The 11,007-nt window shown below is 55.8% G+C and overlaps 1 non-coding gene across 1 annotated transcript; it reads right to left on the minus strand.

The window, feature by feature from the left end:
- Positions 1 to 1,840: 1,840 nt before the first annotated feature.
- LOC119182053 (U2 spliceosomal RNA) lies at positions 1,841 to 2,024 on the minus strand. The gene has a single exon (XR_005111241.2). It is a non-coding gene; the product is annotated as a U2 spliceosomal RNA (small nuclear RNA).
- Between the last annotated feature and the right edge of the window lie 8,983 nt (positions 2,025 to 11,007).

The raw sequence follows: 11,007 nt of genomic DNA on the forward strand, positions 1-11,007 counted from the left end.
CGCAGTTTTCCCTCCAAAAACTGCAATCCTTAGTTTTCCGAAGATTGGTCAACAGGACGGGAGATGATTGGACGAAGCGGCGATGCGGAGCGGCGATAGGGCGATGGAGAGCGTCGTCTGGAGGAGCGGTATTCCTGATGTTGACGAGGGGACACTGGAGGAGACGGAGACCGGTACTGCGCGGACGGGTAGGTGTCTGGAGCATAAAGATCTGGTCTTCGGAACCGGTCTCGTTCGAACTCAGCATAGCCTCGTCGTTCCTCTTGCTGGCGGCGACGGCAGTAACGAGAAATGTGGCCTCGTATACCGCAGTAAAAGCAAACAGGACGGGATTGACGCCACTGAGGATACAAGGGTGCAGCAGTCATTCCACCTCGCATAGCAGCCAAATGGCTACTAGCAGTATCCGTAGAGCTAGATGCCCCGGGAGCAGGCGGAATCGCAGCGATCTCCGCATATGTGGGCATTACCGTTTGAACAACCGGTGCTGCCGGTGTCGACCTGGGCGTCACATCGGCGTATGTGGGCATCGGGCGTGCTGGCGGAGCGACCGGGGATGTCGGTGTCGCCATTGCCGCTAACTCCTGCTTAACAAGATTCCGCAGGTCGAATGGTGGAGACGGAGCGGAGGCGACAGTGGACCGCTGCTGTTCAAGGTCTCGAAGTTCTTCCCGGATGATTGTGCGGATAAGGGTTTTTAATTCAGAGGGAGGCATCAGGCGTGGATCACTGTCTTGTTGAAGCCGAAGGGACTGCAACTGGTCAAGGCGTTGGCATGTCGAAATGACGTCGTTAACCGTAGCGGGATTGCCAACAGCCAAGGCGTTGAATGCGATTGGGCCGATTCCTTTAAGGATGTGGCGAACGCGCTCATCTTCCGTCATGTCTTTATTCGCACGGCGACAGAGGGCCAAAACATCCTCGATATACGAAGTGTACGACTCATGTGCCAGTTGTAGACGCACAGCCAGCTTCTGTTTCGCGGCTTCGGAACGACCCGATGAGCATCCGAATATTTGTCGCAGTTTGTTGGCAAAGGTCGACCAATCAACGAAGTCAGTTTCGTGATTAAAATACCAGGTTTTGGCTACGCTGGTCAAATAGAAAGGAAGGTAGCTCAGTTTCTCTGCTTCGGTCCATCGATTGGCTGAACCCACACGGTTGTAAAGGTCAAGCCATTCCTCGACGTCGTCACCGCGAAGACCCGCGAACACGGGCGGTTCGCGCTGAGGGCTGGTGACAGTAGATGAAGAGCGGGCAGCCGCCGGCGTAGGGGCTGTAGCGTTAGGGCTAGGCGTTAGGTCCGATGTCTGCATACCTGTGTGGGTGGCTGGGTGCAATCGGCGACCAGATCGGAGCTCCAGGTGGGAAATGAACGTAGGAGGACGTCGGGATCTTACCCCGCACCTCCACCACTCTGAAAGACGCAGGCAGACTAGGTACGGCGAGCAGGCAGGGCGAGCAGAAGCGTTTATTCTGCGATGTCTGGCTCCGCTCAGAACCACCCCAAGAGAGAGGACGATGATGATGGGTATGTGCAAGTGAGAACGATGATGATGGGTATGTGCAAGTGAGAACGATCAAATGCTTGGAATGTGCTTACAATATATAAAATTTCCACAAAAACATTTTTTCCCAGAGCAATCGAAAGTGTGTATGAACACAGCTATCGCACTCCCCACACGCGAATACCGAGCCGCCGCGAATACCGCGTCAGCCGGGGCGGCGTGACGCCAACGTTTCGGACACTCAATGCACCCACGCTGTTTACCCCGATATCCTTTGTAAATCTGTACACACTATCTTTTATTTAGATTAATGTAGAACTCACTGCCCGAGGGGTGAGTGGGTTGATCCTGGAGGTAGTGCAATAGCGGGCCAACCCGTGGCGGAGGTGAAGCAAGCTTCAAGCACTCCGCCGCAATGCAAAAATAAGTTTATTATCTTGGATTCAAATAGGATCCGTGTAAGATATTAAGCTAATAAGAACAGAGTAGGTTTTCATTATGTTCAAGAAAATGCATGAAATGTCTTGAGTCTGCCAGACGGCATGGTTCTTGTTTTGTACACAGACCAAGACGACCTGATAGAGTCTGGATACGGGTGGTAGCATCAAAGACACCAGGACATTGGAAGGTGTTGACGTCGCAGGAGTCCCCGGAGCAGCAGCGGGTGGACCAGGGCACCTGGTAGGAGCCAGGCGATGTGGTGACGTAGTAGGGCAGGTCTTGTCTGGGTCAGCGGTTGTATAGCTGCGTCCATAATCCACGTGCGCGTGGTAGATGGCGCGGGACGTTGCCACCACCTCGCTCACGCAGAGTTTCTTCATGAGACGCAGGTAGCTGCGGGAGCACAGGTGCAGGAGGATTCCGTCGTTGGCCGGGTCCCAAGCGCCGAGAACCCCAACGATGACGGCGGCCACCGTTACTCTCTGGTAGCGGCGACGCAGGTAGTCAGCGACGGGTAGGTAGCGTGCGAGCTTGTCGTTTCGCTTGTTGGTAAAGGCCTCCGGTGTGTTCTAGAACGGGCAAGCAACGTCGATCACCAGGGCCTCCTTCCCGCGAACCAAGACAAGATCAGGACGCATTTCGGTGTCCCCGACTGGCCGGTTCTCGAACGCCTTGGTGTAGTCACGGGCAGCGGTCATGTGAAGGTGCGATACCACCGCGTTGTGCTGCGCCAAAGACATGGCACTGCATCATGCAGTGACATAGCACGTGGAGTAGCGTCTCCGTCGCGTAGCCGCCGACCTGGCAGCGCTAGTCTTGGTCAGGTGGGCCCTAAATGACGGCGCCATTGAGGTGTAGCATGTTGAGGCGCGCACGGTGGATAAACCGCCAGCCGGCGAAGTGCGTGAATGCTCCCGTGGTGATGAAGAGGGAGCTCGCACGATCCGCCGAGATGCAGGCCATCACCTTCCCTTGGTTTGGCTGGTCGTGGCATTGTCCCGGACGTGGGCTAGCACATCGCGTAGTGTCCGCATGACCCGGTTCCTTGGTGTTGGTGGAAGTGTTGCGTCGCCGCAGGTGATGGTGACTTGGTCCGGCCGCAGGGACCACGAAACTTGCAGCCGTTGAGACGCCTTACGGGCCTCGGTCCACAGGCTGCGCAGCTGGCTTGCCGGCATTGAGTGGACGGCCTACCGATCGCCGGAGAGGTAGGCCTCCAACTCGGAACGGGTGACCTCCCATCCGAGGCGGGTGGAGGCGAGCTTGTAAGTGTCAGAGAGGGGGAGGTCCCGTAGCGACTGGTCTGGTTTCCTAAGGAGCTTACAGGCGGAGCCAATAAGGCAGATGTCGTACAGCTCTGCTGCCACTGGGATCGCTATAGCTCCTCCGGAGGTGCTCCCGTAAACGTAGTGGGTCGAGGCGTTCTTCGGTAGACACAATGTTCGCTTGACAATGGGCCTGATGGCAAGGTTCAAACGGTGCCAGTCTGATTTGGTCAAGACGCCAAACCTTATGGAAAAGTTCAGTGCGGGGAATACAAATGTCTTGAGGGCGTCATGCGCTGCCAGGGGGCTAGGAGAGAGGAGAAATTAGCCGTAACGTTGCGAATGACGTCGTCATCCACATTGGTCCCCACTCGATGAGAAAGGCGGGAACCCACCGGGCACACGAGGTAGCGGAGCGGCTCAAAGTCGATTAATGCTGCGACCGGGACGCCGGAGACCCGGAAGACGGCTGGCCGCATTCCGACGGGGGGTAACGCCGCTGAGGTGCAGGGTCGTACACTTGCTCGGGTTGAGAGATAGCCCAAGCGGTGTTGCCAGGGGCTCGACCATGTCGATGCGTTGTTGGAGGAGGGCAGGACAGTCAGCCAGGGGCGTCAGGTCGTCGGCATAGGCGGCGATGTTGTGGTCGTCGCCTGTGCATTGGACGCCTCGAACCACGGGGCCTATAACCAGGTTGAAGAGCAACCCGCTGAGCGGGCAGCGCTGGTGTAGACCCGAGCGGAAGTAGACCGGTCCTGTCTTTCCCTGTGCAGCAACGATGACAGTCTGGTTCTGGTGGTACAGGTCCTCAATGAAGGCGGTGAACGTCTCTCCAGCACCCGAACCACGGAGGGCGTCCAAGAGGGCCTGGTGATGCACGGAACCGTAGGCGTTTGCGAAGTCCAAAAGGGCTGCACAAAACTTCATTCCACCGGCTCTGGCTGCGTCCATGCGGTGCTGGAAGATGTAGTTCAGCTCATACGGGAGAATTCCTTTCTGGCACTTGGACAAGACCTGGTGATCCATGATCCAGGCTTGCAGGCGCGACGCAAGACACTTGGCGTAGAGCTTGGAGGCAGTACAGCCAAGTACAGACGGGCACCAGTTGCCCGGAACAGAGGGATCACTTTTCTTGTAAATAAGAACCGTGCGCGACGTTCGCCATTAGTCAGGGGTGCGACGGTGGTGAGCGCAGGCGTTGAACAGGGCAGACAAGAAGCGGGCCTCCGGGTCTACGGACCTCCAGTGCTGGTAGGTCAGTCTGTCGGGACCGGGAGTCGTGTTATCCGACTTCCGGAGTCTAAGGAGAACCTCGTCTGCTGAGAACGACGCCGTGTTGACCGGAACGAGAGCCGCGAGTCAATGGAAGAGCGCTGACATGTCCGCCGTGCGTGGTGACCAGGTGGAGGCCCAATGGTCCTGGATGTCGCGTATGGGAATGGTACAGGACCGAGTGGGTTTCTTTATGATCAGGCGCACGGTGCATCGGCGGTTCCTGCGGTAGAGACGCTGGATCTCTGTAGGGTTGTTGGGGTGGACGTCTGGAGCAGGGCGTCCCTGTGTTGACGGTGGGAGGCGAACAGCCTCCGTTGCCATAGCAACAGCCCGAGACCACGCCTGCTCACACGTCGCCTAGGAGCTCATCGGAGCGCGGCTCACAAGACGCAGACCTGCTCCGCAAGCAGCAGGATGTGGTCCGGTGGCATGTCCATAGTCGGTGCTTCGACGAGAATGTCGTGTACACCGTCGTCTGGGTCGTCCACACCAGTGCCTTCTGGCCACTTGGAAAGAGAAGGGGACGAGGAAGAGCGGGAACTGATCGACAAAGGACGGTGGTTGACGACGGGGCCGGCATCTGGGACACTGTGTTCGTCCATCGGATCGTTGGCCGATACGTCATCGGAGTCGTCGGTACCAGGGACGTTGCAAGCTCCATGCACATCGCTGATGAAACCATCGAAGCAGACGTCGCAGAGCCGGGACCGGTGTGACGACGAGAAGACAAGCCAAGCGCAGACGAAACCTCGCCAGTTGTGAACGGGGGACCAGAATCTAGTGGCCCGGACGGTATCATTCCGGGAACCAAACGCGACTGCCGAGGCTTGGAACAACCGGTGCCCAAAGTGGCTGAAGAATGGCCCGGCATGGTAGACGCCCCGGAGCTTGACGTCGACGGAGAACCGGTAGCCGGCCAGAGACTGCTGGAGACCGATCCGGTACTCGAGGATGGCGTCGATGTAGAAGACTTGCCTTCAAGACGTCTTCGAGACCGGGAAACGGTGGCTCGGGTCTGCAGTTCTGGTGGAAATCGGCAAACTGTACCCGAAGGAGCTGGACCGGAAGATGGTAGGTTTCTGTACCGGAAGAACTGGAGGGAGTTACCATAGGCTCCGGTGCGTTGCGATGAGGTACATAGGCGAAGGATTCCTCTTGCGCATGCTGTTCCATGGTGTGCTGGGTCAAGGAGCGCTCGCAGTTGAAGTAACTCGGGCATTACCGGCAAAGGTGGAAGGGCTCGTTCGTGGCAGGACCCGGGCAGTCGTGGCGGGCGGACAACGAAGTCAACTGGGCATCACAGGTGACGCACCGGTAGAGATGCTCGTTGGCCGCACACCGTGTTTTCACTCCATGTGGAACTGCCACGTGAACAGTCGGAGCGAAACTGATGTGCGGGCTTGGCAGCCCGCGCAAATGTGATAAGGGCAACGCAGCATTTCGGGCACCGGCAGGTACACTGTCATGATGCCCTGGTGAATAACAGGCGGTCGAAAGCGAGAAGGGCCCGACGCTGCCGCAGAAACGCCAGTAGACGCCGGAGTGCCAGGACGAGGCCGCTGGGCCGGCGGCGGCCCCGGTGTGCTCAACCCCGGAGGGGGAGCGGGATGCCGCCGGCGGCGACCGGAACCCGGGGCGAGCGACTAGATGGACATGGCAGGTGGCCGGTGGGGGGAGGCATGGCTAGGCAGGGACTCCTCTATGTGACAGGACCTCGTTGACGGACGGCCGGGTAAGGAGACCTGGGTGACGACGACGACGGCGGCGGAGTGGTCACGATGACCGGGGTCCGTTGTTGTCACCAGCGGGCATTGGCGACCGGACTGGAAGCAGCAGGCAAGAAAAGGCTTGTAGACTCTCACCGCTTCCGGAGGGCGTCTTCTCCCACTGGATGGACTGTAACTCCGCGTCGGTAGATGTCCAGGTCCCCGTGGTTTGAAGACCAGGCCAGTAGGCTCGGTCGACGACGGCGGCGAGTTGGTCACGATAACCGGGGCCCGTGGATGTCGCCACCAGACATTGACGACCGGGCCGGGAGTGGCAGGCAAGAAAAGGCTTGTAGACTCTTACCACTCACGGAGGACGTCTGCTCCCGCTGGTAGGCCCGCCCTGTCGGCAGATGTCCGGAGACTCCTTCGGTGGTACAGCAGGACCGAGGAACCAGGTAGACCCAGGTACAGCGATGATCCGTGCGACCAGAAGCAGGGGGGCCTTCCAGGGCGGCCAGCTCTCCGTGAGGGACTATCTCTCGTCTTTAGGCTATAAAGATCAAATGTGTGAGAGCCACTTTGATCTTAGCCAAAAGGCCGAGAAGTGACTTTGATCTTAGCCAAAACGCCGAGAAGCGCTGTGTCCACTTGATGTTTTTTTTGTTTGGCTTACAAACATGTTGAAACTGAACCTTTCTTTTCCCAGACGTCCAAGCCTTGCTTCCTTGCTTGCACGCGGACTCTCGATTACAGCCATGACGTCACAATAAATTCTTGCCGGCGCACATTATCAGGCACGTCACGAGAGATGCTACAGCACTACCCTTTACAACTTATGCAAGGTCTACATTTCAAACTCGTGCCCCTAAGCCTGGAGGAAAAAAAATGACCGTACCAAGCGGGATTACGTCACCCATCTAAAATGACTTCTACGATGGCTGCCTAAGCAACGCGTCTGCAACGACGACCACAATCATTGGCGAAAAGGTGCTGCCGTTGGCTTCTTCAGCGCATGCAACATGTGCCTTGCAAGTTCCGACGTGGCGGAACACCGCACCGGAGTCGAAGACGGTCCTGCCATGAAATGCAGACCCGGAAACCCGTGCGTAAGGTCTACAGAGTGTGTTGCTATGCTGGTCAAAGGAGGCTCACGTGGCGCAGCGTAACAATGTGAGTGTGTGAAACGCCACTGCGATGTTGTGCAAGCGTTCCGACTGCAGGCTATGTCTTTGCTCCAAAATGTCCTGGTTTGCGGATTCCGTAAGGTAGGAGTGATATGGGGGCGTGTACGAGGCAACGGCGCGGCGCTCCTTTGATTAATCCCGGCATGAGGCGGTAGAAGACAGTCTTGAAGTGGTCACGGAAATCAGTGGAGAAGTGCTCCTCTGCGCTTTTCATCGAATGTCGATGAGTGAGGCGCGAGTAGACTCGCGACATACCGTCTTCGGGAAACGGGTGGTTGCACAAATGTGACTATGGGGTGATGTGCAATCACAATCATGGGTTCTTTTACCGCACTACTATACTGCTGATCCACTCGTTCGTCACTGTGCTCGATTGTATTGCTTGTTATTATTGACCTTCATTTGTGGCTAACACCCACTGGAGGGATTTAGCGCTTTGTTGTTCTGCTTATTCGCTTTCTACATCTTCAGCTTTGTGAAGCTGCGAGGAGTAATGCGAGGGTACAGAAGCAAAGCACGACAAAGCGCGATCAGGATGTTATCTCACACGTCCTGGGCTCCATTGCGCTTCAGGTACGTGCTCCATGCGTCCGCATGTATAGTGCACAGTTCCCTTGCTACTTCTAGCAACTGGTCATTCCATTTAGGTGAGCATGCGACGATGTTCGTTGTGTAGTGGAGCATACGCACTAACGCGTACGCGCCTTCCAAAGAGAACAAAAACCCCGTGCTCTGATTGCGCGAGAGCCTGTGCCGCCTTTGCCAGACTTCCCGTGCGCCCATTTTCCATAGCGACCTCGTTGCGACTCGTTGTTTGAATAAACATCATCGCATTTGGTGGAGGCTGCTGAAATCCCTAAGCAGACATGGAGCTACGCTCTCACAAGTTGGCCGAGAGACCACTATGAAACATGACTGACGCAGTCACGAACCAGCCCATCCCAGCCCAGCCAGCACCATCGGTTGCCCGTCAACCTGCCCTGGCGCTACTCGTGAAAAGGACCCGCCAACGGGACCCACCAATCTTCAGCAGTAGTGGTGAGCAAGACGTCGAAGACTGGCTTTCCTTGTACGAACGCGCAAGTGCAAGCAACAAGTGGGTCGACGACTCTAAGCTCGCCTACGTTATCTTTTACCTGGCAGACGTAGCTAAGCTTTGGTATACTAACCGCGAAACCGCCATCGCCAACTGGTCTACCTTTAAGACCCTCGTGACTGAAGCGTTCGGCCGACCAGAGGTCCGAAAGCTCCTCACTCACCAGCGTACACGCCACCAAGCTCAGCAGCCTGGCGAGACGTTTACTAGTTTCATTGAGGATGTGCTCGACGTCTGCAGGCGTGTTGACCCATCTATGCCTGAAGAAGAGAAAATTCGACTGAATCTCAAGGGCATCGAGGATGGTGCATTCCTGATGTTGGTGGCGAAAAGCCTGACCACGGTGGCAGTCCTCATAAGACTGTGCCAGAGCTTCGATGAATTGCGTCGTAAGCGTTCATCGCCCGACAGAGTGTCCCATCACAAGATTCAATCTCGGCCGTTGCACACGCAAATGCCAACGTACGCCAAGGAACTCTGTCGAACCAGATTAGACTTCATCAGGTAGGAAGTCGCCCAACAGCTCTCCCTGCTGCCGCATTGCGAAGCGCCCACCACAAGCCTCCCTTCGACAGTGCAGCAGGCCATGCGCACTGAAATTTGCGATGCCCTCTTTACAGTTCCGGCCCCTTACCCGTGCACTTCGGTACCACCTGATCTATCAACTGCCGGTCGCACATCCTGTGCCACCTTCACTTCTCAGCTATGCAGCCGTGGTTGCGCGGCCCCCACCGCATCTAGTCGCCTTATCGGCTCCACCTCCTCCGGCCTCGCCTCCAGTTTACAGGCCCCCACCTCGCTTTTATCGTCGATCTATTGAGTGGCGCACCCAAGATAATCGTCCTATCTGCTTCGCGCGTGGCATTGCTGGACACATTGCGCGCTTCTGCCGCCGCCGTGCCACACCTGCACACGCATACTTCGGAACTCCTACACTACGCGCCACAGCAGGCCACCACGTTTGCATATGAACAGAGACACTCACACTCGGGTCGCCGCCCATCGACTGCTCATTTCCCAACCCTTCGTCGCCGATCGCCATCGCCTATGCGTGGTCGACCACCTCCTGAGGAGGGAAACTAATCAGTGCAGTTCCGGAGGCAAGAACTGCAACTTGTGCGCAATTACCAAGGCCTCCATTTTCGCCGCAAAATGTTGTTGATGTCGATGTTGAGGGAGTCGCCACATTAGCGTTAATTGATACCGGGGCCACCGTTTCTGTGATGAACGCAAACTTTTGTAGGAAACTGAAGAAAGTGACCACATCTCTCAGTGGCTTGGTGCTGTCCACGGCTAGCGCGCAACGCATTCATCCCTCGGCTGTGTGTACGGCGCGCGTCGTCATCCGAGACGTTTTGTACGTCATACAGTTTTTTTTCTACCATCTTGCTCTCATGACCTTATCCTCGGTTGGTATTTCTGATTACGTCATGAAGCTATCATCGATTGTTCCCGTGCCGAAGTGTCCCTTGTGCCAACATGTGAATTTCCACCACCCGACCGGTGCCCTCGGCTCTGCAAACTCATAGCTGACGGCGACATCACGTTGCCTCCAGAAGCTTCGTTCTCTATAATCCTTTCATGTGTGGCGCAACCGAACGCCACGGTGGTGCTTACGCCATCTGCAGTTTTCACTGAGTGCAAGGGCATTGTTCTCCCATTTGCCGTTCTTACAATAGCGTCTGGTTTAACTATAACGTTGGTTACCAACCACTGCGACTACCATATTGGCTGACTTCTTGGTGAAACGTTAGGATATGTGCAACCTGTCGACCATATCGATATTATTATTCCCGACGAAACGCCCTGTCACACTGCCGCAATCACTCATACGTCTGAGCCATCAAGTTCGTCAGCCTTCAACAATGCTAGTGACGCAGACCATCCCATCTCGCATCGCCGCCAACTTGTTGCTCTCCTTAACAAGTTTTGCTCTTTTTTCGACTTTCAAGAACCTGCTTTGGGCTGCACCACTACTATCACTCATACTATTGACACCGGCTCACATTCACCTCTGCGACAGTGTCTTTACCGCCTTTCCGCCGAAGAGCACCGCGTCATTACGGAGAAAGTAGATGACATGCTTAAACGTGGATTCATACAGCCTTCTCAAAGCGCTTGGTCATCACCTGCGGTTCTAGTAAAGAAAAAAGACGGCAGTGTTCATCTTTGCGTGGACTATCGCACTTTAAACAAGATTACGAATAAAGATGTCTACTCACTACCAAGATTAGACGATGCTCTTGACTGTTTACAAGGAGCCGAGTACTTTACATCCTTGGATCTGCGTTCTGGGTAATGGCAGGTGCCAATGGCTGAATTCGATCGCCCTAAAACAGCCTTTGTAACGCTGGATGGGCTATATGAGTTCAAAGTCATGCCATTTGGGCTCTGCAATGCACCTGCCACAATTGAGCGCATGATCGATACCATCTTGCGTGCCCATAGGTAGAAAACTTGCTTGTGTTACCTGGACGACATTGTAGTGTTTTCATTTGATTTCCCAATGCATCTTGTTCACCTCCACAA

The sequence above is a fragment of the Rhipicephalus microplus genome, chromosome 6, assembly GCF_043290135.1.
Source record: "Rhipicephalus microplus isolate Deutch F79 chromosome 6, USDA_Rmic, whole genome shotgun sequence".
NCBI lineage: Eukaryota > Metazoa > Arthropoda > Arachnida > Ixodida > Ixodidae > Rhipicephalus > Rhipicephalus microplus.